The 27,295-nt window shown below is 55.2% G+C and overlaps 1 long non-coding RNA gene across 1 annotated transcript; it reads right to left on the bottom strand.

The window, feature by feature from the left end:
* Positions 1–19,987: 19,987 nt before the first annotated feature.
* Positions 19,988–21,777, bottom strand: LOC310888249. Its single transcript, XR_014575866.1, has 2 exons — positions 21,268–21,777; positions 19,988–20,657 (listed from the first exon to the last, which is right to left on the bottom strand). It is a non-coding gene; the product is annotated as an uncharacterized lncRNA (long non-coding RNA).
* Positions 21,778–27,295: the final 5,518 nt, after the last annotated feature.

The raw sequence follows: 27,295 nt of genomic DNA, 5'->3' as shown, positions 1-27,295 counted from the left end.
CATCTCCCTCTGCAGGCACCTGCAAGAAGAACAGTGGCTGAGGTGCGCAGGCCAAGTTGCTGCCCAGCCCTGGCTCCCGTCTCGGGGCTGGGGGACGAAGGCTGAAGCTCCCCAGCTCCCTCAGCAGCCTCCCCAGCTGGGCTGCCCACAGCCATCGCCCCCACGCACCGTCTGCCCCAGCTGCGCGCCCCCAGGACCCCCCCACCGCCTTTCCCCCTGCACCAGCCCCGCAGCAGGACCCCCACGGCCTCAGCCTTTCCCCCCGCCTTCCCCCACTCCCTCACCTTTCCTGATGGCAAACCAGCTGCCTGCAGCCAGGAGGACGAGGCCGACGGCCGCCACTGCCAGCGCCGTGCCTGTGGGGAGGGCGTGCGGGAGCCGGGCATGGGGAGCTGGGGGAGAGAGGGTGTGAGGGCAGCGGGGTGTGATGGGGAGAGGCAGGGGGCAGGACGTGCCCCTGCAGCCGGCACACCCGCATTTTCATCCTCACCTGGGGAGCTGTGGATATCCTGGGTGGTCTCACCTGCACTGGAACCTTGGAGCAAAGTGGATTTTTCTTAGTAGGGCCAAGACCTTGCACAACACCTCGCCCGTGCCCATGTCCACACTCTTGGACCCTGCTGGGTAGGCACTCTCCCACCCCTCTGTCTCAAACCAGCACCGCCGTGGTCTCCCCTCTGTTTACCAGACAACACCTTTACTCACATATAGGCTATAGCTCATCTCACGACAATCACATGAATTCCCTGGCCACAGGCTCATGAATGTAAAGGGCAGACCTTGGAGCAACCCTGTCTCAACCCAGGTTCCGTCAACATCCCCAGCCCTTGCTGTCTGTGCCTCTGCAGAGCACAGCCCCATGTCTGCAGCAGACGTGGACAGCTGGAGAGCAGCTCTCTCTCTAGGGGCTCCCTTGGAGGAGAGGGAACACTCCTGTGGGGGAACCACTCCAGAGCCATGCCCTGCCTGCTGCAGCACAAAGATAAAGCCTCAGCACTGTCCACGTCCCTTCTGCCCTCACCACCATGGGGCTGTGTCTCACCTAGCACAGACAGGGTCCAGGGAGCACTGAGAGCAGAGCTCCTCACCCAGTTGCTCTCGTTCCTCTGCTGGTACCCACACGTGTACGTCCCGGCGCTTTTCGAGGTGATTTTCACAACTAGAGGGTAGATGACTCTCCCATGCTGGGCTTTCAGACTGTGCTCCTCCAACCCATTCTTGCAGAAGACAACTCGCGTAGCAGGAAACTGAGCATCAATGGTACATTGAAAGAAAACTATTTCCCCCTCCTGGGCCCTGGAAGTGTTGAGGAACAGGACTGGAGCCTGGTAGTTACCTGGAGAGAAGGCACAGGAATTCCCCAGGCAAGCGTTAGTGATTGCTGGGTGGCAAAACCGCCTGCATGGCAAGGCTGGAAGAGTCTGCTCTCCTGGGGTTTACTGCAGGAATTGTTAGGGAATAATCCCCTTCTCTCTTCCCATCTCCTTCCCCAGGACACATTCATTTTTGGGACCCACCTCCATGCTCCTGCAATCCTGGAGAGCTGCAGATGTCCTGGGTGGTCACTCCAGCACCTGCAGCAAGGGGCAGAGAGGGCTTTGCTTAGAGCGGCAGTGACCTCCTGCCTTCCCCAAAACAACTCTGCCCCACAGTGCTGCACGCCTGCCCCGCACACACTGTCCCCATCCTCCCCTGTGCCCACCTCGGGCCTGTCCTGCCCCCAGCACCAGCCCTGCAGCCCTCAGCCCCCACGCCCAGCAATGCCCCAACTCACAGAGCGCCAGCAGCAGGACGGCAGGGCCAGAAGGAGACAGCCTTGCCCATGGCGCCTGCCCCAGCATCTTTTGGGGCGCTGCTTTTGGGGAGCACCGTCTGCTTCAGGTGTCTGCTTTGCTCTGAGCTGGGGACGGTGGGACAGAGGCTTGCAGTGCAGCTGGGACCTGTCCTGTGGGCTTTCTGTGGCCGCCTGAGCCTGGCCCACAGCCAGAGGCTCTCATCAGTGGGGCCTTGCCGCATCCCCTGCTACATCCGCTGCTTTTATTGAGCCCCCACTGTTATTTCTGTCCTCTCACACACCGCAACTCTCTGGTTTTACCTGTATCTTAAGGGCAGTATTCTTCCAACAGAGGCCTCCTGCCCCTTGTCCCCTTGCCAGATTTGGCTCATAGTTTTGCAGCTCTCCATCAGGCTAGCAAACATCTGCAGCGGCTCCCAAATCCTTTTCCATCCCTTCCACACGCATGTGGGCACAGCACTGCTGCATCCCCTGCCGATGCTCAGCCCCTGTGCTCTTGTTGCTTGTGCAAGGCTGTGCTGCCTGAGCCCCTCTGCCTGCCAGCGGCTCCATGGGGAGACCTGCTGCTGCAGCCTTATGCCCTGTACAGAAGGGAAGTCACTTAAACTCCATGTCTTGGGGGTGTCTGGCAAGGAGACACTCCTCAACCTGGTGCACTCCACAGACTACTGCCCGCTGCTGATCTTCCAGACAGGTGGGGAGGAAGCTGCGTCCTGCAGTCTGAGGGGAATGAAGGAAGACTTCAAGGCCTTGGGACGGTTGGTGAAAGAGTCAGGGATGCAAATACCTTTCTCTTCCCTCCTTCCAATCTAGGGTGATGACGTGGGACGGAATAGAAGGATCCGGTCCATAAATGCTTGGCTCCGTGACTGGTGCTACAGGCCCGGCTTAGGGTTGTTTGGTAATGGCTGGGTTTATAAGACACCAGGCCTGAGAGTACTACGCGGGAAATGTTTATCTCACAGGGGCAAAAGGGTTCTGGGACAGCAATTAGCAGGGCTCATTTGGAGAGCTTGAAACTAGTTCTGAAGGGGGATGGGGTTGCAGCTGGGCTTGCAGCGGTGGGGCAGTGCCCTCGCAGCAATGAAGACCGGGAGGCCTCCCACCCCCATGGGGTGCAATCGGCATGCTCAGCCTGCTCCCTGAAGTGCCTGGACACCAATGCACGTAGCATGGGGAATAAGCAGGAGGAGTCTTCTGTAAATTTACTGCCCAAATCTGTGGTTATCTCAACCCTTGCAGCCCCAAGTAGTGTGCCAAATAGAGCAATTGAGGTTTAAATCCAGTGGGCAGGCAAGCAGAACAAAGCTGCTTGCCCAGTCAAACCCCAATGGGATCAGGGCAAGAGAATCAAGAGGACAAAAGTTAGGAAATTGATGGGTTGATATAACTAGGGTGTATTAAGGGGTATATTAAGGGGTGCTGGTCTGGCTGGGATGGAGGTAACTTTCTCTGCAGCATCCCATGCAGTGCTGTGCACTGCACTTGTAGCTAGAACAGCACTGGTACCACACCAAGGATTTGTCTATTGCTGAGCAGCCGTGGCACAGCATCAAGACTATCTCCAACCCCACCACCAGAGCCAGTAGGTCTGGGGGTGGGCAAGAGGTGGGGAGGGGACATCACCAGGGCAGCTGCCCTAAACCGACCAAGGGGTTTTCCATAGCACAGGGATTCACACTCAGCAATAGTAGGTGGGAAAGGGGAAGGTTGGGGGGGGTGGGGTGTGTCTCTCGTTATGATTAAGTCTGTCCTCCCAAACAACTGCTACGCATATCAAGGCCTTGCTTCCCCACGCATGGTCCAACATTGCTCGTTGATGGGAAGTAGAGGACAATTTCTTTTTCTCTCTCCGTTCTTCTGCATGGCCTTTACTTATTTTTCCCCTCTTAATTTTCCCTTTAATTAAATTATCCTTCTCTGGACCTGTGAGCCTGTTTTGTTCTTTCCAACACACTTCCTTATTTTCTTTTTCCAACGAAGGAAGCTGGAAAGTGATTGTGATGGAGTTCAGCAGCCCAGCAAAATAAAACCATCAGGTAAGGAAAGAGGGAAGAAAAGAACAACAACAAAAAAACAACATAGGCCAAAAAGGAGAGAGGCAAAATGTTATCGCTCACCACTACCTGGCTCACGACGCTGTCCCTGAGCATGGCATCCCCTGCAGAATGGCCCCCCCTTAGAAATGGCAGAAAAGGTGAAGATTCAGGGAAAGAACCCAGTGCCTCCTTGCCAGACGTCCCCACGACATGGTGTTTAAGTGACTCCCTTCCTGCACAGGACACAGGCTGCAGCAGCAGGTCTCCCCATGGAGCCGCTGGCAGGCAGAGGGGCTCAGGCAGCACAGCCTTGCACAAGCAACAAGAGCACAGGGGCTGAGCATCGGCAGGGGATGCAGCAGTGCTGTGCCCACATGCGTGTGGAAGGGATGGAAAAGGATTTGGGAGCCGCTGCAGATGTTTGCTAGCCTGATGGAGAGCTGCAAAACTATGAGCCAAATCTGGCAAGGGGACAAGGGGCAGGAGGCCTCTGTAGGAAGAATACTGCCCTTGAGATACACGTAAAACCAGAGAGTTGCGGTGTCTGAGAGGACAGAAATAACAGTGGGGGCTCAACAAAAGCAGCGGATGTAGCAGGGGCTGAGGCAGGGCTCCGCTGATGAGAGAGATGCTTAGTGTGGGCCAGGCTCAGGCGGCCACAGAAAGCCCACAGGACAGGTCCCAGCTGCACTGCAAGCCTCTGTCCCACCGTCCCCAGCTCAGAGCAAAGCAGACACCTGAAGCAGACGGTGCTCCCCAAAAGCAGCGCCCCAAAAGATGCTGGGGCAGGCACCATGGGCAAGGCTGTCTCCTTCTGGCCCTGCCGTCCTGCTGCTGGCGCTCTGTGAGTTGGGGCATTGCTGGGCGTGGGGGCTGAGGGCTGGAGGGCTGCTGCTGGGGGCAGGACAGGCCCGAGGTGGGCACAGGGGAGGATGGGGACAGCGTGTGCGGGGCAGGCATGCAGCACGGTGGGGCAGAGTTGTTTTGGGGAAGGCAGGAGGTCACTGCCGCTCTAAGCAAAGCCCTCTCTGCTCCATGCTGCAGGTGCTGGAGTGACCACCCAGGACATCTGCAGCTCCCCAGGATTTTGGGAGCATGGAGGTGGGTCCCAAAAATGAATGTGCCCTGGGGAAGGAGATGGGAAGAGAGAAGGGGATTATTCCCTAACAATTCCCGCAGTAAACCCCAGGAGATCAGACTCTTCCAGCCTTGCCATGCAGGCGGTTTTGCCACCCGGCAATCACTAACGCTTGTCTGGGGAATCCCTGTGCCTTCCCTCCAGGTAACGACCAGGCTCCAGTCCTGTTCCTCAATGCTTCCAGTGCCCAGGAGGGGGAAACAGTTCTGGTTCAGTGTGTCATTAATGTTCAGTTTCCTGTGACACGAGTTGTCTTCTGCAAGAACGGGCTGGAGGAGTTCAGCCTGAAAGCCCAGCAGGGAAGGCTCATCTATGCTCTGGTCCTGAACATCACCTCGAGAAGTGCCGGGACGTACACGTGTGGGTACCAGCAGAAGAACAAGAGAAACTGGGTGAGGAGCTCTGCTCTCAGTGCTCCCTGGACCCTGTCTGTGCCAGGTGAGACACGGCCCCAAGGTGGTGAGGGCAGAAGGGTCAGAAACACCACTGAGTCTGGAGCTGTGTGCTGCAGCAGGCAGGACATGGCTCTGGTGTGGTGCCCCCTTAGGAGGGTTCCCTCCCCTCCAATGGAGCCCCTACAGAGAGAGAGCTGCTCTCAAGGGCTGCCCCTGTCCGTGCAGCAGCACCTCTGCTGAGACATGGTGCTGTGCAGGGCCCATGCACAGAGAGCAAGAGCTGGGGATGTTGATGGACCCTGGGTTGAGCCAGGGATGCTCCAAGGTCTGCCCTGTAAATTGACGAGCCTAATGCAGGGGAAGTGGGATGATTGTCATGAGATAGGCTATAGCCTGTACGTCAGCGATAGTGTGGGATGGTTCCAGAAGGGAGACCACAGTGGTGCTGGTTTGTGACACAGGGGCAGAAAGGTGCCTGCTCAGCAAGAACAAACAGTAAGAAAATGGGCTCGGTTGTGGTGGTGCGCCAGGTCTTGGCCCCACTAAGAAAAACACACTTTGCTCCAAGGTTCAAGTGCTGGTGAGACCACCCAGGATATCCACAGCTCCCCAGGTGAGGATGAAAATGCGGGTGTGCCGGCTGCATGGGCACGTCCTGCCCCCTGCCTCTCCCCATCACACCCCGCTGCCCTCACACCCTCTCTCCCCCAGCTCCCCATGCCCGGCTCCCGCACGCCCTCCCCACAGGCACGGCGCTGGCAGTGGCGGCCGTCGGCCTCGTCCTCCTGGCTGCAGGCAGCTGGTTTGCCATCAGGAAAGGTGAGGGAGTGGGGGAAGGCGGGGGGAAAGGCTGAGGCCGTGGGGGTCCTGCTGCGGGGCTGGTGCAGGGGGAAAGGCGGTGGGGGGGTCCTGGGGGTGCGCGGCTGGGGCAGACGGTGCGTGGGGGCGATGGCTGTGGGCAGCCCAGCTGGGGAGGCTGCTGAGGGAGCTGGGGAGCTTCAGCCTTCGTCCCCCAGCCCCGAGACGGGAGCCAGGGCTGGGCAGCAACTTGGCCTGCGCACCTCAGCCACTGTTCTTCTTGCAGGTGCCTGCAGAGGGAGATGCCCAAGGTGAGCACCAAGGGCTCCTGGCTGGGGGGTTTGCAGGAGGGAGTCGGGGGCACTGCAGGGCCCTGGGGTGCTCCTTGGGGAGGGGCAGCATTGTCTGTGTGTGTGTGGCTGCATTCCCTGTGCTGGAGGCAGGGAGGATGGGGCTTGCTATTTGCTGCACTCCAGCTCACCACATGATGTATGAAAGCACCACCCAAGTGTGTATCTCATGTGGCCCCCTCACCACAAACGCACACCCCAGAACCATTCCCATTCCTCTCCAGGCAGCAGCACGTTGACAGCCCACAGATGGAAAACACCGACTCCGGAGAAGTCCAGTGTGAGTACTGCCTCCTCCCTCGGGAGAAGCCACACACTCATCTTCCCTTGAGCATTACCTGCACCTGTACATGGAATCCCACCACTTCATTTCCCACTGGGACATACAAAATCCCTGCCCATTCATCAAGGCCAGGTTTCTCTCCAGCACCTCACGTCCTGCTTCTTCCTTGCATGCAGAGCGCAGCTGCTGCCTGCACAAGGGACATGGCAGCATCCCAGTGCTCCCAGGGACAAAGCCCATTTGCTTAGGGCTCTTCCCCACCTTCTCCAGCCTCAGGCTGCATTTCCCCTGCTCCAACCTCTGTTTTTGTCATTTCTTCAGTTTCTCTTCAGTGGCATTTCTGCTTCAAGAGCTGCACAAAGCACAGCACAGCAATGGAAGTTGTAGCTCTGTTTCCTTGCGCTTGTGAGGAAAACATTTTATAGCTCATTCTGAAACCACAGGTAGCCGCCAAGGGAGGATGTTGTGGCTGGGCGACAGGCTATAGATATATCCCCACCTGACGTGCACCTCGCTCGAGTTGCAGCACGACCTTGTTTTCCCACGGCTGCACAGAGCAGCTCGCAAGGTGTGCTGGCTGTGCAAAGAGAGGAGATGCCACAGAGTGGTGGAAATAAACCGAAACCTCAGCATCTCTGCTCCATGGCTGCTTGCTGCGCATCCCAGATCAGGGTGATGGGAGGGGAAATGTGGCTGGGCACTGTGTGCGGACCCCAGGCAGCTGATGCCCAAGGTCAGTGTGAGTTTCAGTCCCCCTCCAGCAGGCAGCAAGGGCTCATGGTGTCTTTTTTCTTCCCCCACAGACTCCACCATCGCCCACGTTCAACGGGACAGGGTGAGTCGTGGCTCAGCTGTGCACAGCTCCTTTCTGCACTCCTGCAGCCTGGTGCCTGCTCGTTGTGCAGGGCTCACAGGCAGCAGCTGAAGTAACAGGGCTTTCTTTTCCCCCTAAAGCCTCCTCCCGTGCAGCAGATGAGCGACACCACGACGTATGCCACGGTGACCCGCACCCAGACCCGATAGCGCTGCCACAGGGCAAGGGCACAGGAGCCTTGCCCACGGCTGCCTTTGCTCTCTTGCAGAGGGCTCCTGCAGCCGTGAGGTGGGGCTGGGGGGTGCACTTTGGGGTTCTTTGGGGTTTGCTGTCACAGGGAATGGCTGTGTGTGTCTAGCCAAGAGGGTGAAGGACTCATATCTCTCTTTGTAATACATTAAGACCTCTAATATATATCAGGTACATGAAATGATAGTGTGAGTGAAAACTTCTTCCTGTGCTCAGTGGAAGATGTGTATACATAAACTGTATGATAAAGTCACGGCGGTGCTCTTCTACCCACCCACAGAGATACGCATTTGTACCTACAGGGACACCTATCACTGCAGAGATGTGCTCGCATGTGTGTGCCAATTGGTGTGTGCACTGAAGATTTGGTTTGGTTAGAGGATAAATAAACATCTCTAACTTTGTGTTCTTGATGGCACCTCTGTCTCATGCAGCCACATAGGGAATGGGACAGAGTAGACAGACACCGAGACACAAAGGGGTGGTGGTGTCAACCTGAAGGGATGTGAAGCGCCTTCCAGACACACCTTGCCGAGAAGAACTACACCAGCTCCTTGTGTTTGGGTTGGCTTTATTGACAGCTGGCAGCTCGGCCGGGCTTTCCCCAGTGTTCTCTGCCTCTCTCAGAGAACCAGCGGCATCGCCTCTCACTTGCTCAGCTTTTGGCATCCAGTGGGTGTTGAGAGCAGATGGATTGAGAGAGCTGCAAAACACAAGCCAGAACAAGGAGTAGCCTTGCTCTCCTGCTGCCCACCATGGGGAAATGCTGGGAGCATGGAAGGAGGGGGATTCAGCCAGCACACAGCCACGGGAAGCTCCCAGGTTCCTGCCATCGGATGCACTTTTGGCTTGCATTTGCTCTCCAACAGCCTGCCCTCTTGCAGCCATCATGTGCACTCTCAGCCTGCAAGGCTGGGCTTGGTCTGCACTCACCTTCACTCTGCCCATCTCATCCACGTTGGCATCTGGAGGGAGAACCTGAGTTAGTGTCCAGCCACACGCAGCAGGTAGGGCTTCCCCACCCCTCGCCACAATTGCTCCCATGGCCACGGCTTGCCATGGCAAAGGCATCACCACTTCACACAGTGCCTAGAGGAGAAGGGTGAAGAAGGGACTGGCACTTACAGTAATGGCTGGGGTCAGCAGAAGGGTCCTCAGCCCTGCCAGCACCATGGAGAGGCCTAGAGAGAGCAGAGGGAAAAGGTGCTGAAGGTCCTCAACAACACTTCCGCAACCCCCCTAGTTCTGGGGTGTGTGTGTGCTGAGAAGGAGAGCACCCCAGGGCCCTGCAGTGCCCCCGACTCCCTCCTGCAAACCCCCCAGCCAGGAGCCCTTGGTGCTCACCTTGGGCATCTCCCTCTGCAGGCACCTGCAAGAAGAACAGTGGCTGAGGTGCGCAGGCCAAGTTGCTGCCCAGCCCTGGCTCCCGTCTCGGGGCTGGGGGACGAAGGCTGAAGCTCCCCAGCTCCCTCAGCAGCCTCCCCAGCTGGGCTGCCCACAGCCATCGCCCCCACGCACCGTCTGCCCCAGCTGCGCACCCCCAGGACCCCCCCACCGCCTTTCCCCCTGCACCAGCCCCGCAGCAGGACCCCCACGGCCTCAGCCTTTCCCCCCGCCTTCCCCCACTCCCTCACCTTTCCTGATGGCAAACCAGCTGCCTGCAGCCAGGAGGACGAGGCCGACGGCCGCCACTGCCAGCACCGTGCCTGTGGGGAGGGCGTGCGGGAGCCGGGCATGGGGAGCTGGGGGAGAGAGGGTGTGAGGGCAGCGGGGTGTGATGGGGAGAGGCAGGGAGCAGGACGTGCCTGTGCAGCTGGCACACCTCCTGCCTGATGAAGCTCCTGCATGTCCCCATGCCCTGGGGATGGCAGGTTGGCAGGCCCACTCCCCATGCTGGGGGTTCTGGGATAGCAGGAGGGAATCACTCACCTGGGGGCGATGGGCTTGCTGGGGAGTGCACAGTCTACCCAGCTCCTTCCCAGACTGAGCCTCAGCCCCATGGGCACATCCCCCAATCTACAGCCAGCACCATCCACAGGGGAGGCGTAATAGTGGCCACGGCTGCTTGGCCAACATGGGCCACCACGGATGTGGTGTCTAAATTCTTTCGTGAGTGGTTAAACATAGCATGGCTGAGATGTGCCTGTCAATTAAATTTGGCACCACCACCCTCATCTTTCTGTGGTTCTGGGAGCTAGAGGTTCTGGGAGCTAGAGGATCACACAATCACAGAATGGCCAAGGCTGGAAGGGACCTCTGAAGGTCATCTAGTCCAACCTTCTGCTGAGCAGGATCACCTAGAGCTCACAGGAAGGCATCCAGGTGGGCTTGGAATATCTCCAGAGAAGGAGACTCCACAACCTCTCTGGGCAGCCTGTTCCAGTGCTCTGTCACCCTCCTGTAAAGAAGTGCCCCTCGTATTCAGATGGAACTTTCTGTGCTTCAGTTTGAGCCCGTTGCCTCTTGCCCTTTCCCTGGGCACAACCGAAAAGAGACCAGCTCCATCCTCTCGACACCCTCCCCTCAGATATTTATATACATTAATGAGGTTTCCTCTCATGAGGAACATTCTCAGAGGGAATGTTCCCATGGGAGAACTACCCCAGAGCCATGCCCTGCCTGCTGCAGCACACAGCTCCAGCCTCAGCACAGCCATGTGGTGGCAAGTGCCTTCGTCCCTTCTGACCCCTCAAGCCTGGGGCCGTGTCTCACCGGGGACATCCAGGATGCGGCCAGCACTGAGGGCAGAGCTCTTCATCTGTTTCATCTCAGTCCTCTGCTGGTACCCACATGTATATCTTCCTGCGCTTCTTGACGTGATGTTCAGGACCATGGAGTAGCTCAGCTGCCCTTGCTGGGCTTTCTGGCTGTACACCTCCACCCCATCCTTGCAGAAGATGATTCGTCTGACGGGTGACACCACACGGAGAAAACACTGGAGCACAGCTGTGGTACCTGGCTGAGCAGAAGTTGTGCTGAGTTGGAGAGCAGGAGCCGGGAGATCCCCTGGAGGAGACACAGCAGTGAAGGGCTGCCGTAGGGCAGAGCTCACAGTGGTTGGGCTTCAAAGTGCCCTGGGTCTGGGAGGGAAGGACTCACGAGTACCTGGGGAGCTGCAGATGTCCTTGGAGGTCATGCTGGCGGCTGTGCCAAGAGGCAGAGAGGGATTTGCTGAGAGGGGCAGTGTCCAGGCTCATCCAGATGCCCCTGCCCACATCCTCACTGCTAAGCAGGCACCATCACACCTGCATGTTCTCATGCTGTATCTCTTCAATATCCCCTCAAACAATGTCAATCCCAATCCCATTTTTGTGGATTTCTTGTTCCAGGAAAGTCCCAAAGCTCCGTAAAGAACCCAGCTGTCCTAGAGTCTCAAAGTAACACTCCAGACAATTTATGGTGCTGGAGAAGCATGCCCCTTGCTCAGATCTGTATCATAGATGGAGGAAGCAATCCTCTTCCTGCATTCCCCAAAGCAACTCTGCCTTACAATGCCGCACGCTTGCCCCGCACATGCTGTCCCCATCCTCCCCTGTGCCCACCATGGTCCTCTCCTGCCCCCAGCAGCAGCCCTCCAGCCCTCAGCCCCCGCGCCCAGCAATGCCCCAACTCACAGAGCGCCAGCAGCAGGACGGCAGGGCCAGAAGGAGACAGCCTTGCCCATGGCGCCTGCCCCAGCATCTTTTGGGGCGCTGCTTTTGGGGAGCACCGTCTGCTTCAGGTGTCTGCTTTGCTCTGAGCTGGGGACGGTGGGACAGAGGCTTGCAGTGCAGCTGGGACCTGTCCTGTGGGCTTTCTGTGGCCGCCTGAGCCTGGCCCACAGCCAGAGGCTCTCATGAGTGGGGCCCAGCTTCAGCCCCTGCTGTATCCGCTGTATTTTGAGAGCCCCCGCTGTTATTTCTGTCCTCTCAGACACCACAGAACGCGCTGTTTTTACGTGTATCTCAAGGGCAGCATCCTCCCCGCAAAGCCCTCCTGCTCTGTGTAGTTGAGTTCGGTCCCTTCAGAGCCGGCGCAGCTGCAGCGCCCGACCACCAGTTACAGAGGGACTTTGGGCCCTTGCTTCTCCAGGGGTGGCCCAGGACAGCAGCGGGAGCGGGTTGAGGAGCAGACTAGGGAGCACCAGGGCATGTGAGCAGGAGATTGCCTGGTGGAGTAACTCCCTGGTGTCCCAGAGAGAAGGGCGCCCAGGGGATGCCCCCCAGAGGGTGGTGGAGCCCCTGCCCTGTCGTTGCTGGTCAGAGGGAGGGAACCAAAAAGATGAGGAGGGGTGCAAGCAAGTCCCAGCTGGGCATCACAGGCAACCCCCCTCCCTACGTACCCCGCTTCCTCAGGTACCACTCCATGATAGGTCTGAGGCCCTGGATCTTGAATGAGAGGTAGGCGAGGATGTGGGGGAAGGCTCGCCCATGAGGTCACATCAGCAGTCGACAACAAGCCTCAAGACTGCCTCTGAAAAGAAAGAAAGAAAGAAAGAAGGGTAATTGTAGTAGGAGGTTCCCTTCTGAGAGGAACAGAGGGCCCGATATGCAGAGCAAACCGTCATCGAAGGGAAGTCTGCAGTCTACCTTGAGCCCGGTTAGGATGAAATCCTGGGGGATTTCAACTGCCCTGACATTTTCTGGAAGGCCTACTCAGCCAGCCGTCCACAGTCTAGGAGGTTCCTCCAGTGCATTGATGATAACTTCCTGATGCAAAGGGCGAATGTGTCAACTAGGAGAGGAGCATTGCTAGATATTGTCCTCACTAACGGGCTGGTTGATGCAGTGAAGGTTGAGGGCAGCCTTGGTTGCAGCAACCATGAGATGGTGGAATTCAGGATCTCATGGGGCAGGAACAGAATATCGAGCAGAATCACAGCCCTGGACTTCAGTAGGGCCAATTTTAGCCTTTTCAAGCAAATGCTAGGGGAAACCCCATGGGACAAGGTACTTGAAGATAGAGGGGCCCAAGACAGTTTGTTAGTGTTCGAGGACTGCTTCTTCCAAGCTCAAGATCCGAGCATCCCAACAGGTAGGAAGTCAGGAAAGAGAGCCAGGAGACCTGCATGGTTAAAGAGGGAACTGCTGGGCAAATTCAAGTGGAAGAGGAGAGTCTGCAGATCATGGAAGCAGGGCCTGGCCACTTGGGTGGAATAGAAGACTGTTGTCAGAGGATGTAGGGAGGCAACTAGGAAAGCTAAGGCCTCCTTAGAATTAAACCTTGCAAGAGGGGTCAGGGACAACAGAAAGGGCTTCTACAAATACACTGCAGATAAAAGTAACACTAGAGGCAATGCAGGCAAACTGATGAATGAGGTGGGAGCCCTGGTGACAGAAGATAAAAAGAAAGAGGAGTTACTGAATGCCTTCTTTGACACTGTCAATAATACCGGAGGCTGTCCTGAGGAGTCCCGTACCATGAGGCCTCAGAGGAAGTCAGGATAAAGGAGGAGTTTGCCTTGGTTGATGACAGGTGGACTGAGGACCGATTAAGCAAGCAGGACAGCCATAAATTCATGGGTTCTGAAGAGATGCATCCGCAGGTGCTGAGGGAGTTGGCAGAAGTCATTGCTAGGTCACTCTCTGGCTTGTGTTTGATAGAACAAAGTAATGGCCACTCTGAGCAGGACTGGAAGGTCCCTGCCACCAGCCAGGTGGAGAAAATGGTCAATGGCATTGACTGGACAGTGTGGATGCAAAGGCCTTGCACATGAGACCCATGGGAGTGCGAGGCTCTGGTAGACACTGGCACACAGAGGACCCTGCTGCCATCAGGTTATCGGGGGCAGAACCCCTCTGTATTTCTGGAGGGACTGGGGGATCCAGCTGTTGTCTGCACTGCAGGCTGAAATGATCCCAACTGGCAATGAGAGGGGAAAGCTGTCTGGCTGGTGGCCCCGAAACACCGTGGAACCCTGGGAAGAGAGTGCTGAGGAGAGGGAAGGGGGGCTTCTCCGGCAGTGCTCTGGTAGCAGAGGGTCACAGAATCACAGAATGTGAGGGATTGGAAGGGACCCTGAATGATTATCTAGTGCAAATACATCAGCATCCCAAAAAGTACTTGTTAAACAAATAGAATAAAGAGGAGTCTCCTGTAAATTTACTGCCCAAATCTGTGGTTATCTCCACGCTTGCAGCCCCAAGTAGTGTGCCAAATAGAGCAATTGAGGTTTAAATCCTGTGGCAGCTGCTTGCCCAGTCAAACCCCAATGGGATCAGGGCAAGAGAATCAAGAAGACAAAATTAGGAAATAGATGGGTAGATATAACTAGAGTATATAAAGGAGTGCTGGGTCTGGCTGGGATGGAGGTAACTTTTCCTTGCAGTGGCCCATGCAGTGCTGTGCGCTGCACTTGTAGCTAGAACAGCACTGGTACCACACCAAGGATTTGTCTATTGCTGAGCAGCCGTGGCACAGCATCAAGACTATCTCCAACCCCACCACCAGAGCCAGTAGGTCTGGGGGTGGGCAAGAGGTGGGGAGGGGACATCACCAGGGCAGCTGCCCTAAACCGACCAAGGGGTTTTCCATAGCACAGGATGTCACACTCAGCAATAGTAGGTGGGAAAGGGGAAGGTTGGGGGGGGGGTGGTGTCTCTCGTTATGATTAAGTCTGTCCTCCCAAACAACTGCTACGCATATTGAGGCCTTGCTTCCCCACACATGGTCCAACACTGCTCGTTGATGGGAATTAGAGGATGATTTATTTTTCTCTTTCTGTTCTTCTGCATGGCCTTTGCTTGTTTTTCCCCTCTTCTTGTTCCCTTTAATTCAATTATCCTTCTCTCGACCCGTGAGTCTGTTTTGCTCTTTCCAAAACACTTTCTTATCTCCCTCTTCTGACGAGAGGAAGTGAGAAAGCGCTTGTGGTGGAGTTCAGCAGCCCAGCAAAACAAAACAATCAGGTAAAGGAAAAGAGGAAAAAAACCAACAATAGGCCAAAAATCAGAGGGGCAAAATGTTATCGCTCACCACTAGCTGGCTCATGACCATCCAGTGGCACAGCATGGGCATCCCCTGCAGAATGGCTCCCCATTTTTATTGTACAGCACAAAGTGCTCTTTTTTTAACAGAAAGAAGCGTGTTTCCAGGTACACTCAGAAAGGGCAGGAAATGCAGATATTTGGAGAAAGGAGCCAGTGCCTCCTTGCCAGACACCCCCAAGACGTGGTGTTTAAGTGACTCCCTTCCTGCACAGGACACAGGCTGCAGCAGCAGGTCTCCCCATGGAGCCGCTGGCAGGCAGAGGGGCTCAGGCAGCACAGCCTTGTAGAAGCAACAAGAGTACAGGGGCTGAGCATCGGCAGGGGATGCAGCAGTGCTGTGCCCACATGGGTGTGGAAGGGATGGAAAAGGATTTGGGAGCCGCTGCAGATGTTTGCTAGCCTGATGGAGAGCTGCAAAACTACGAACCAAATCTGGCAAGAGGAAAAGGGGCAGGAGGCCTCTGTAGGAAGAATACAATCCTTGAGATACACATAAAAACAGCACGAGTTGCGGTGTGTGAGAGGACAAAAATAACAGCGGGGGCTCTCAAAATACAGCGGATACAGCAGGGGCTGAAGCTGGGCCCCGCTCATGAGAGCCTCTGGCTGTGGGCCAGGCTCAGGCGGCCACAGAAAGCCCACAGGACAGGTCCCAGCTGCACTGCAAGCCTCTGTCCCACCGTCCCCAGCTCAGAGCAAAGCAGACACCTGAAGCAGACGGTGCTCCCCAAAAGCAGCGCCCCAAAAGATGCTGGGGCAGGCGCCATGGGCAAGGCTGTCTCCTTCTGGCCCTGCCGTCCTGCTGCTGGCGCTCTGTGAGTTGGGGCATTGCTGGGCGTGGGGGCTGAGGGCTGGAGGGCTGGTGCTGGGGGCAGGACAGGCCCGAGGTGGGCACAGGAGATGATGGGGTCAGCGTGTGCGGGGCAGGCGTGCAGCACTGCGGGGCAGAGTTGCCTTTGGGGAAGGCATGACGAAGATTAGTATGCCCATATTGCAAGTCTTGACAGATTGCTTGTTTTAGGGAGATCTTGGGGACTCCATCTTGAACAGAAAAAAACAAGCAGCTGAAATGGTTTTGGAATGGTATGAAATGAAGTAAAAACAAGTGTTAAAAGGAGGTAGTTGTGCAAGTTTGAACATCCAAGATGCAGGGTTTGGGGCAGGGATACGTGTTTCTGTCAGGTCTTGTCCCTTCTAAGCAAAACCCTCTGTGCCCCATGGTGCAGGTGCTGGTGTCACCACCCAGGACCTCTGCAGATCCCCAGGTGAGGATGAGCGTGGGAATGGGTGACAGAAGGGAGGTTTGGGGGGGGGGGGGGGGAGATGGGAAGAGATGGGTTTTGTTCTCTGGGTGTGAACTCCTGGGAAGGAATCTCTTCCCTGTGTGCCACACAAAGCATTTTGCAGCCCTGCTGACTCTCCCACTTCAAAGAGGGGAATCCCTGCCCTTTCTTTCCAGGTGTCCTCCCAGCTCCTGCCCTCCTGTTGAACACCTTCAGAGCCCAGGAAGGACAAATGGTTTTGGTTCAGTGTGCCATTGATGGGCGTTCTCCTGTTACACGAATTGTCTTCTGCAAGGATGGGGTGGAAACGTCCAGCCTGAAGGCCATTCAGGGGCAGCTGACCTACAACATGATCCTGAATGTCTCACTGGGAAGCTCGGGCAAGTACACGTGTGGGTACCAGCTCAAGGATCAGAGCAACCAAGTGAAGAACTCTGCCCTCAGTGTCCCCCAGGACTTGGTAGTCACAGGTGAGCTCTGAAACCAAAGCAGGAGAACGTCCTCCATATCCACCTAACCGTGGTGGAGGAAGGGGAATGCTCAGTGTCCTCACAGACAGTCCCCAGCCAGCTCGGGTGCTCTCCTCTCAGTGCTCCTTGGACCCTGTCTGTGCCAGGTGAGACACGGCCCCAGGGCTGTGTGGGCAGAAGGGGCAGAGACACTGCTGAGGCTGGAGCTGTGTGCTGCAGCAGGCAGGGCATGGCTCTGGTGTGGTTCCCCCACGGGAGTGTTCCCTCTCCTCCAAGGGGGGCCCTAGGGAGAGAGTGCTGGTCTCAGGGGTCACCCTGCTGTGCAGCAGCACCTCTGCAGCAGACATGGGACTATGCACTAAATATATATTGTAAAGCAGATCAGGGAACCTGCCCTGAAATGGTTAGGATGTTCTGGAATACTGTGGTTTCAGCTTCAGATTGTGCAATTGATAAAATCTCCCCACTTTTGATCAGAAGCCTCGTGCTCACTAACAGTCAGCGGTACTGAAATAAGTGTTTGGGAGTGCCAGTTCAAATCTAGAGCCACATCTCAGCCATGCTATTCTTAATCCATCACAAGACACTGGATCCATGGGCACCCATGTTGGCAGAGCAGCCACGGGCACTTGCACGCCTCCCCTGGGGATGGGGCTGGCTGTTGATGGGGAGATGTGCCCATGGGGCTGTGTGTGCCCTGCCGCACACAGAAGTGTTCAGGGCTGTTCCAGGACACGAGAACAATATACGGCTCAGTCTGGGCAGTACTGGGCATGGTGCAGACACTAAGCCTGTCCTTTTCTCCTGCCAGGCAGTGCAGATAGCTCCCCAGCAAAGCCATCACCCCCAGGTGAGTGATTCCCTCCTAAACCCCCAGGGACCACAGCATTGGGAGTGGGAATGCCGGGCTGATGTCCCCAGGGCACGGGGCCATGCAGGAACTCCATCAGGCAGGAGGTGTGCCGGATGCAGGGGCACGTCCTGCTCCCTGCCTCTCCCCATCACACCCCGCTGCCCTCACACCCTCTCTCCCCCAGCTCCCCATGCCCGGCTCCCGCACGCCCTCCCCACAGGCACGGCGCTGGCAGTGGCGGCCGTCGGCCTCGTCCTCCTGGCTGCAGGCAGCTGGTTTGCCATCAGGAAAGGTGAGGGAGTGGGGGAAGGCGGGGGGAAAGGCTGAGGCCGTGGGGGTCCTGCCCTGCTGCGGGGCTGGTGCAGGGGGAAAGGCGGTGGGGGGGTCCTGGGGGTGCGCAGCTGGGGCAGACGGTGCGTGGGGGCGATGGCTGTGGGCAGCCCAGCTGGGGAGGCTGCTGAGGGAGCTGGGGAGCTTCAGCCTTCGTCCCCCAGCCCCGAGACGGGAGCCAGGGCTGGGCAGCAACTTGGCCTGCGCACCTCAGCCACTGTTCTTCTTGCAGGTGCCTGCAGAGGGAGATGCCCAAGGTGAGCACCAAGGGCTCCTGGCTGGGGGGTTTGCAGGAGGGAGTCGGGGGCATGGCGGGGCCCTGGGGTGCTCCTTGGCCAGGGGCAGCATTGTCTGTGTGTGTGTGGCTGCATTCCCGTTGCTGGAGGCAGGGAGGATGGGGCTTGCTATTTGCTGCACTCCAGCTCACCACATGATGTATGAAAGCACCACCCAAGTGTGTATCTCATGTGGCCCCCTCACCACAAACGCAAACCCCAGAACCATTCCCATTCCTCTCCAGGCAGCAGCACGTTGACAGCCCACAGATGGAAAACACCGACTCCGGAGAAGTCCAGTGTGAGTACTGCCTCCTCCCTCGGGGGAAGCCACACACTCATCTTCCCTTGAGCATTACCTGCACCTGTACATGCAATCCCACCACTTCATTTCCCACTGGGACATACAAAATCCCTGCCCATTCATCAAGGCCAGGTTTCTCTCCAGCACCTCACGTCCTGCTTCTTCCTTGCATGCAGAGCGCAGCTGCTGCCTGCACAAGGGACATGGCAGCATCCCAGTGCTCCCAGGGACAAAGCCCATTTGCTTAGGGCTCTTCCCCACCTTCTCCAGCCTCAGGCTGCATTTCCCCTGCTCCAGCCTCTGTTTTTGTCATTTCTTCAGTTTCTCTTCAGTGGCATTTCTGCTTCAAGAGCTGCACAAAGCACAGCACAGCAATGGAAGTTGTAGCTCTGTTTCCTTGCGCTTGTGAGGAAAACATTTTATAGCTCATTCTGAAACCACAGGTAGCCGCCAAGGGAGGATGTTGTGGCTGGGCGACAGGCTATAGATATATCCCCACCTGACGTGCACCTCGCTCGAGTTGCAGCACGACCTTGTTTTCCCACGGCTGCACAGAGCAGCTCGCAAGGTGTGCTGGCTGTGCAAAGAGAGGAGATGCCACAGAGTGGTGGAAATAAACCGAAACCTCAGCATCTCTGCTCCATGGCTGCTTGCTGAGCATCCCAGATCAGGGTGATGGGAGGGGAAATGTGGCTGGGCACTGTGTGCGGACCCCAGGCAGCTGATGCCCAAGGTCAGTGTGAGTTTCAGTCCCCCTCCAGCAGGCAGCAAGGGCTCATGGTGTCTTTTTTCTTCCCCCACAGACTCCACCATCGCCCACGTTCAACGGGACAGGGTGAGTCGTGGCTCAGCTGTGCACAGCTCCTTTCTGCACTCCTGCAGCCTGGTGCCTGCTCGTTGTGCAGGGCTCACAGGCAGCAGCTGAAGTAACAGGGCTTTCTTTTCCCCCTAAAGCCTCCTCCCGTGCAGCAGATGAGCGACACCACGACGTATGCCACGGTGACCCGCACCCAGACCCGATAGCGCTGCCACAGGGCAAGGGCACAGGAGCCTTGCCCACGGCTGCCTTTGCTCTCTTGCAGAGGGCTCGTGCAGCCGTAAGGTGGGGCTGGGGGGTGCACTTTGGGGTTCTTTGGGGTTTGCTGTCACAGGGAAGGGCTGTGTGTGTCTACCGAAGAGGAGGTAGGACTCACACCTCTATTTACAATACCTTACGACCTCTAAAATAAATCAGGTATACCAAATCATACTGTGAGCATATCGATGTCTTTACCGAGTGAAAACATCTCCCTGTGCTCGGTGGAAGACGTGTATACCTAAACTGCGCGATAAAGACACAGGGGTGCTCTTCTATCCACCCACACGGGTGCACATTTGGACCTACAGGGACAAGTATGGCTGCGGGGATGTGCTCGCATGTGTGTGCCAATAGGTGTGTGCACTGCAGAGGTGGTTTTGATTACATGAAGGGTAAACATCTCTGACTTTGTCCTGTGGTTTAACGCTGCAGCCAGCTAAGCAACACACAGTTGTTCATTTGTCCCCTCCCCTTCACCCCTGTCTCCCCCAAGCCAGTGAGATGCGGAAGAGAAACACATTCATACACACACAAAAGAAAAAAAATATATTTAAAAAAAACATGGTTTGAGATAAAGACAGTTTAATAGGACAGGAAAGGAAGGGAAAATAACCATCATCAGCCTAACAAAAGAATATATAAATAAAGCGATGCACAAAGCTCCTTGTGCACCCCAACCTCCCCATTGGAAGGGCAGTGTGAGAAGCTGAAAAGTCCTTGGCTCAGTGTAAGCACTGCTCTGCAACAGCTCGAACATCGGTGTGCTATCAGCATTATTCTCACCCTAAACCCAAAACACAGAAACATCTCGGATGCCAGGAAGAAAATTAACTCTGTCCCAGCCAAATGCAGGACCGGTGCACATCAGGGCCTGGTGATGGAGGCACGTTTTAAATGTAAGCACATGGTCTCATTGGTTGTTGTGTCTCAATATTTATATGGCTAACCACATTCCTTAAAATCTTCTTTACTGTTAATATTATTGTTTCAAAATCTACATCTCTCCAGAAGTTTTTAGGAACATTCTGGAGAAGAGGTTTCACTTCCTGTTCCATTATCTGCTCTGTACTTTCATTCTGCAATTCTTGAACACATTGCCATGTTTTTTCTTCTAAAATGTTCTCCAGCTCCTCTTTCGCACATTCCTCTTCATCTTTACAGCAGCACCAGAAGGGATATGTGTGGAACAGGCTATAAACAATGACGGTAAAGGTAAGAATGCAGAGTCCTGCAACCTGGAAGAGAAAATATTAAAAGTGATGTTGCTGCTGGACTTCATGTTCCTAAAAATGTTTTGCAGCTGACTGAGAGGAGTACTTTGCCCTCTTAAAAGCCTTGCATTATTCAGACACCCAGTTCTTCTTATAAAATACATTCCTCTCTCCTGCCACGGATCGATGACAACTGATAGTAAGAAATACAAGCAACGAGATACCTGGTGACTGATGACCATAAATACCAGTCTCTCTCTCTCAAATAACACATTGATTATATTTTGTATTTTCATAGGATTTCATTTAATAACCAAACGCAAAACAAATGCGTATATTTGCAGAATAAACATGGAGCAAAATGTTTGAAGTTCAAGTTTTAGCCTCAGAAAGAACATCCTAATTATGAACTCATACGGATGCACAGAAATTAAAAACGGGAGTGGTAAAAACAATGAAAAAAAAAAAAGAAGTCAAAAGCAGTAAACTTGTCAGTTAACAATCATGATTGCAACTTAACTATTTGTTTGCCAGTTAACATGGTTTCCATAACGATATACATTCGAGATTCTTTACACACACAAAAATAGGTGCAAATAAAATACCTAAAATTGCAGATTTCTAGGGCTCTTACCTGAGAAATTGAATAGGTTTCAATGCTTGATTCTGCTGCTCTGGTTTGGTTTGCATTTTGGTTGCTGTCCACTTCACTTCTTGAAACCATACATTCAACGTATCTGCCGTCCCACAGCAGGATAACCCACCAGATCAGAGGAGGAAGAACTACCATGCAAAGCACCTCACCCTTCTGTCGGTACGAACATTTCCGAAAGCTGCGAAACCAGAGAATGCAGGTGGGCTGGGACGCAAAGCTCAGGGCACACGTAATTAAAGCTGGACACAAAAAATAGGTAAAAACGTAAAACTTCTTTAATGCTGTCCATCGAGGGCATTTAAATTCAGTCTCCATTATTTCTTCAACTATGAGCAGAATTATGGCACTAAGCGGTAGAGACATCACATTAGAATTATTTTTCCAACAATTCATAAATTTCTTTCTGACCGGCATTTTGTTCAGCAGTCAATACCTCCCCAGCTTATGAGAACTACGGAAGTCTATGCCTCCACGTCACCCAGTTTTTGTTCTTACACACTTCTTGTAGCCGTTTCTACAAATGCTAAGCAGCAGACCAGAAGTGAATATGAAACCACACTCCGTATCCACCAATGATCTGACTTTGTAGGTTTTGAAACCTGTGCTTTTCGCTTGTCAGTTTGCCCGGGTTTTACCTCCCCAACATCCTCCCCAAAGCCTCCCTGGGCCACATTTTACTCTCGGACCACCAGCCTGGCAGAGCTTTGCAGAGCAGGAAACCCAAACCTACATTTAAAAAGGAAACCAAAAGCAAGCAAAATACCAAAGAAACGTTCAGAGGGGAGAGAAAAAGGAGAAACAGCCAAAAACACCAACTGCCCCGCAGCTGGAGGCTCCATGTTAAGGGTTAGGCTTAGGGTTAGGGTTACGGTTACGGTTAGGTTTAGGACTAGGGTTAGGGTTAGGGTCTTCCTAGCCAGGCAGGAAGGGACGAGGCATTCCCAAAGGCGTCTTTTGCCCCCTGCCGGTGATTTCTGACCTCCTTCGTGCAAAGGTGGCCTCCTCACACCCCAAAAAGTTGCCCCACTTCCTGCACCCCACCACGATTTCCCCCCCCCTTTTACACCCCAAAACGTGCCCTCTTCCAGCAGACCACCTCATCCCGACCCCTTTTTCTGCCCCACACAGGAGCCGGTGGGACAGAGCCGGAGAGCCCGCAGCTCCCCAGGTGAGCGCACGCAAAAAGAGGATGCTGGGGAGAATCCCACACGATAAATCGAGCAAAAAAAAGGCTGCTGCAAGGCTGGAAAACCCCAGCCACGAGAAAAAAGGCTGGAAAACCCCAAGGGCACGAAGGGGAAGGCATCGCTCGGTCCTGCGGTCGGCAGTTTCCTGCGCTTCACCATGGGAAGAACGAGGTGGTTTCGGGGCAGGAGGCAAACCAAAAAGAAAGAACACAATCCATCCCGTATACTTTTATTTTTTATCATTTTGCTTACATATATCATGAAAAAAAAAAAATCAGGTTTGCTCGGGAGGATTTTGGCAAAGAAGTAAAATTTAATTTTATGTTTGGATCAGAGCACAAAATACTGATTTGGGATTAAACCACGTGAGAACATCCCCCTTTGAAAACCCCACAGCCAAGTGCTTCGGTTGCCCCAGATTTTACATTTTTTTGTCTTTTTCTGCAGCCCTCAGCCTGGACGTAGAATTGTTTTGGTCTCAACACAAGGTGTTTTTCATGATTTTTACCCTCCAGATTTTCTCCCTTGTACTTACCTCTACCAGTGCCGATTCCTGCAGCAAGACGAATTTTTGCTTTCCTTTAATTGGAGTGTTTTGGAGAAAAACAGGCTCTCCCCATCTCCTTTTCCTGCTTCTCACAATTTCATCCTTTAGTCAGAGTATTTTGGAGAAAAAACATGCTCTCCCAATCCCATTTCTCACACCTTAATTTTGCGTTTTCTTCCCCTTTTTCCCCATTTTATTTCTTTTTTCCACCTAAAAGCATCTCCAAGACCCATGGGGCTGAGGAGATTCTATCCTCTGAGGTTCCACCAACGTTACTAGCAGCTTGGGGCTGAGCACCCTCTGCAAACAGAATTTCCTCCTTTTTACTTCCAGTTCTCTTCACCTTCTCATCACTCCCCAGTGGAAATCTGGGGCAAAACAGGCAAGGAAGGGTCAATATTCCCAACCCTCTCCCGAGATCTGGAGCTCCCTGGGTTGGCTTCATCCTTCGGGGTGAGGACAACCCCGACCGGCACCGTCCTGCTCCGTGGTGCCTGTCAACCACGGCCACCGGGCAACGGTTCCCCCCTAAAACCGAACCCTGGGAAGGAAAAAAACATCCAAAAACAGCCAGAGGACGGCTCTGAATATCGTGGTCCCCCCCGGGGGGGATTGTCCCATAAAAGCATCCCTCGGCTCAGCACCACCCAAGCACTTCCCGGTGCCCTGGGGACCCGGCTCCTCTGGGAGCAGCTCCGAGCATCGTGGCGGCTGTTGGCCATAAATGTCCCTCCTTTAAAAAAAGATGTTTAGCCTTATTTTTTTAGCTTTGAAGGTTTTTCAAGGGGCTTTATGTCCCACCCCATGCAGCCTCGGTCCCGTGAGGGTCTTGGTTGTAGATAAATGAGGTGGTGAGGGTCTCGGTTGTAGAGCTGACCTCAAAATGGGTTGGTTGGAGCCCAACGAGGTCTTCATCCCCCAGAGGTGTGAGCAGTATTGGGACCTGTCGCCAGCATCACCCGGGTGCCAAATAGGATAAATCTGGTGGGTTTTTCCCATCAGGGACCTTCCCCCAAAGGCCCCCGTTCCCTAGTGGAGGGGACACCCAAGGGAGACCCCAAGGGAGAGGAGCACTCACGATCAAATCACGCTAACGATTAAATCACGATCACGATTAAATCACGACCAAACTACGGGCAAAACCTTTGCAATCTGCCCTTGGGTTTCCTCCTCCACCACAAGGCCGTCCCCAGGGCCCCACAAAGGTTTGAGGTGGCACCGCAAGGCCCCCCCCCCCAGAACCCAGCAGACCTCACCCCACCCTCACCATAAAACCACAACCCCCCCGAGCCCGGCCACATCTCCTGCCCCCAGCCACCACCACGATTTTTTTTTAATTATCATTGTTTAACGGTATTCGCTAGCTCGGGGCTGCCGCTTTAACCACAAAGCAGAACAAAAAGAGAGAGGAAAAAGGGGAAAAAAATAGCAAAATCTGTTCACTCGCAGGAAACAGCAAACCAAGGAGGCTGCATCTGACCGCGAGACGTGCATCAGAGGAGATGCGGCATGCGACCAAGCCCACGGACGTTTTCTCCTCATTTTCTGCATGGGGGAGTGAGAGAAAAGAGGTTTTTGGCCAGAAAATACACTTGCTCCAGGGTGGTCCTCCTTGGGGTGGAAAGTGGAGGTCTGCTCCTGTCTGGTCCTTCTTGGTCTGGAGCACGGGTATCAGCTCCAACACAGCCCTCCTCGCGTTGCTGAGTAAGTATCTGCTCCGAGGTGGTCTTCCTCGGGTTGTAAAGGGGAGATCTGCTCCAAGGTGGTTCTTCTTGGGTTGGAGAGTGGATATCACCTCTAATGGGGTCCTCCTTGGGTTGCAGCACGGATATCTGCTCTTATCTGGTCCTCCATGGGTCGGAGAGTGGATATCTGCTCCAAGGTGGCCCTCCATGGGTTGGAGAGTGGATATCTGCTCTAATGTGGTCCTCATTGGGTTGCAGCACAGATATCTGCTCTTATCTGGTCCTCCATAGGTTGGAGAGTGGATATCTGCTCCAACGTGGTCTTCCATGGGTTGCAAACGGGATATCTGCTCCAAGGTGGTCCTCCATGGGTTACAGAGTGGATATCTGCTCCAACGTGGTCCTCCATGGGCTGCAAAGGGGAGATCTGCTCCTATCTGGTCCTTCTTGGGTTGCAGAGTGGATATCTGCTCCAAGGTGGTCCTCCATGGGTCGCAGCACGGATATCTACTCCATGGTGGTCCTTCTTGGGTTGCTAAATGGAGATCTGCTCCAAGGAGGTCTTCCTCGAGCTCCGCATTTGCGTCCTGGTGGCTTTTCCCCAGAAAGCCATGGCCGAGTGGGATAAAAACAGGGAAAATGGGGAAAAGAGGGGAAAGGAGAAGGGAAAGGGAGAAAGAGACAGGAGAGGGGGTGGGAGGACGTGGCCCTGTGCACCTCCCGGGGGGCCCCATCCCCATCCAGGTCCCCATCAATGTCCCTGTCAATGTCCTTGTCGATGCCCCCATCCGTGTCCCTGTCCCTGTCCCCATTCATCTCCCCGTCCCCGTCCCCCTCCCTGTCCCCTTCCCCATCCTTGTCCCTATCCATGTCCCCGTCCCTGTCCCCGTCCCTGTCCCTGTCCCCATCCCCATCAGCTTCGCAGCGCCGCCGACCCAAGCAGCTCCCTTTCTGCCGGGGCACCCATGGGTGGGGAGCGCCCTCCTGTGGCACCCGTGGGTGAGCAGCACCACCCCAGCACCCATGGGTGGTGGGGACCGAGTGCAGCACCCATGGGTGGGGGGAACCCTCGTGCAGCACCCATGGGGGGGGACATTCCCCAGGGACCCCCTTGCAGCACCCATGGGTGGGTGGGCACCCTCACTTGGCACCCATGGGTGGGGGGCACTCTCATGAAGCACCCAGCACCCATGGGTGGGAGGTGGTCCTTGTGCATCGCCTATTGGGGGGGGGGGGGCACCCATGGGTGGGGAGCACCCTCACACGCCACCCAGCACCCACGGGCCGGGGGCACCCATGGGTGGGGGGGGGGGGCCACCCTCGTGCAGCACCCAGCACCCATGGGTGGGGATTCCCCCGCGCAACATCTATAGGTGGGGGGGAGGGGCGCCCCGGTGCAGCACCCATGGGTGGGGGCACCCACTGCAGCGCCCAGCCCCCACCGCCCCCGTCCCCTCCACGTGGCCCCGCCCCTTCTCGGTCTGCCGCCCGCCCATTGGCCCGCCGAGCCGCCACTCCTGCCCCTTCCTGCTGGGCGGGACTCGGGGTGATTGACGGCTCGATGCACCAATGGGGAGCTTCGTGGGAGTTTCCCTGTGGCAGCCCCACCCTAGGGGGGGGCGAGGGACAGCGGGGGGGGGGGGGGAGGGGATCCAATGGGGTGCGGGGGGGATTTGGGGGGGCAATGGAGTGGGGGCGCACAGGGTGGGGTGGACGGGAATGGGGGGGATTGGGGAGGATATGGGGGGGGGGCAATGGGGGGGATATGCGGGGGGGGCCCATTTGGGGGTTCATGGGGATAGGAGACAATGGGGGTGCATGGAGGGGGGGGCGGATGGGGGTGCAGGGTGATGGGGGCCAATTTGGGGGTGCCGAACCCTAATTAGGACCCTAACCCTGCCCCGAACCCTAACCCTATCCCTAAACCTGAACCTACCCCTGAACCTAACCCTAAATTTAACATAACCCTAAACCTAACCCGAACCCTAACCATAACCATAACCCTAAATCCTAATCCTAACCATAACCCTAACCCTAAACCTTAACCATAACCCGAAACCCTAACCCTAACCCTAAACTAACCCTAACCCTAACCCTAAATCCTAATCCTAACCATAACCCTAACCCTAAACCCTAACCCTAAACCCTAACCCTAACCCTAACCCTAAATCCTAATCCTAACCCTAACCCTAAATCCTAATCCTAACCCTAACCCTAAACCCTAACCATAACCCTAAACCCTAACCCTAAACCCTAACCCTAACCCTAACCCGGAACCCTAACCCCTACCCCTAACCCTGACCCTGACCCTGACCCAACCCTAACCCTATTTAGGCCCCTAACCCAACACCTGCGTCACCGTTTGGGGACGAGGGCCCTGACCTCACCCTCCGAGGGTCGAAATATAATTTTTTAAAAAAAAATCTTTTTCCCCTTGACCTTTGAGCGAGCGCCTCCGGAATTTAGCCCAACAACCACCAAAAAAAAAAAAAAAAAAACACCACACTTTGGGTAAATGCGGATTTTACGTAAATCCTGATTTTTTTCAGCTTTTTTTATAGATATTTCCGGCTTTTTGGTTTTTTTTT

The sequence above is a fragment of the Anser anser genome, assembly GCF_964211835.1.
Source record: "Anser anser genome assembly, chromosome: 32".
NCBI classification, from domain to species: domain Eukaryota; kingdom Metazoa; phylum Chordata; class Aves; order Anseriformes; family Anatidae; genus Anser; species Anser anser.
The sequence above is the reverse complement of the archived record's forward strand: the minus strand, read 5'-3'. Positions and strand labels throughout refer to the sequence as shown.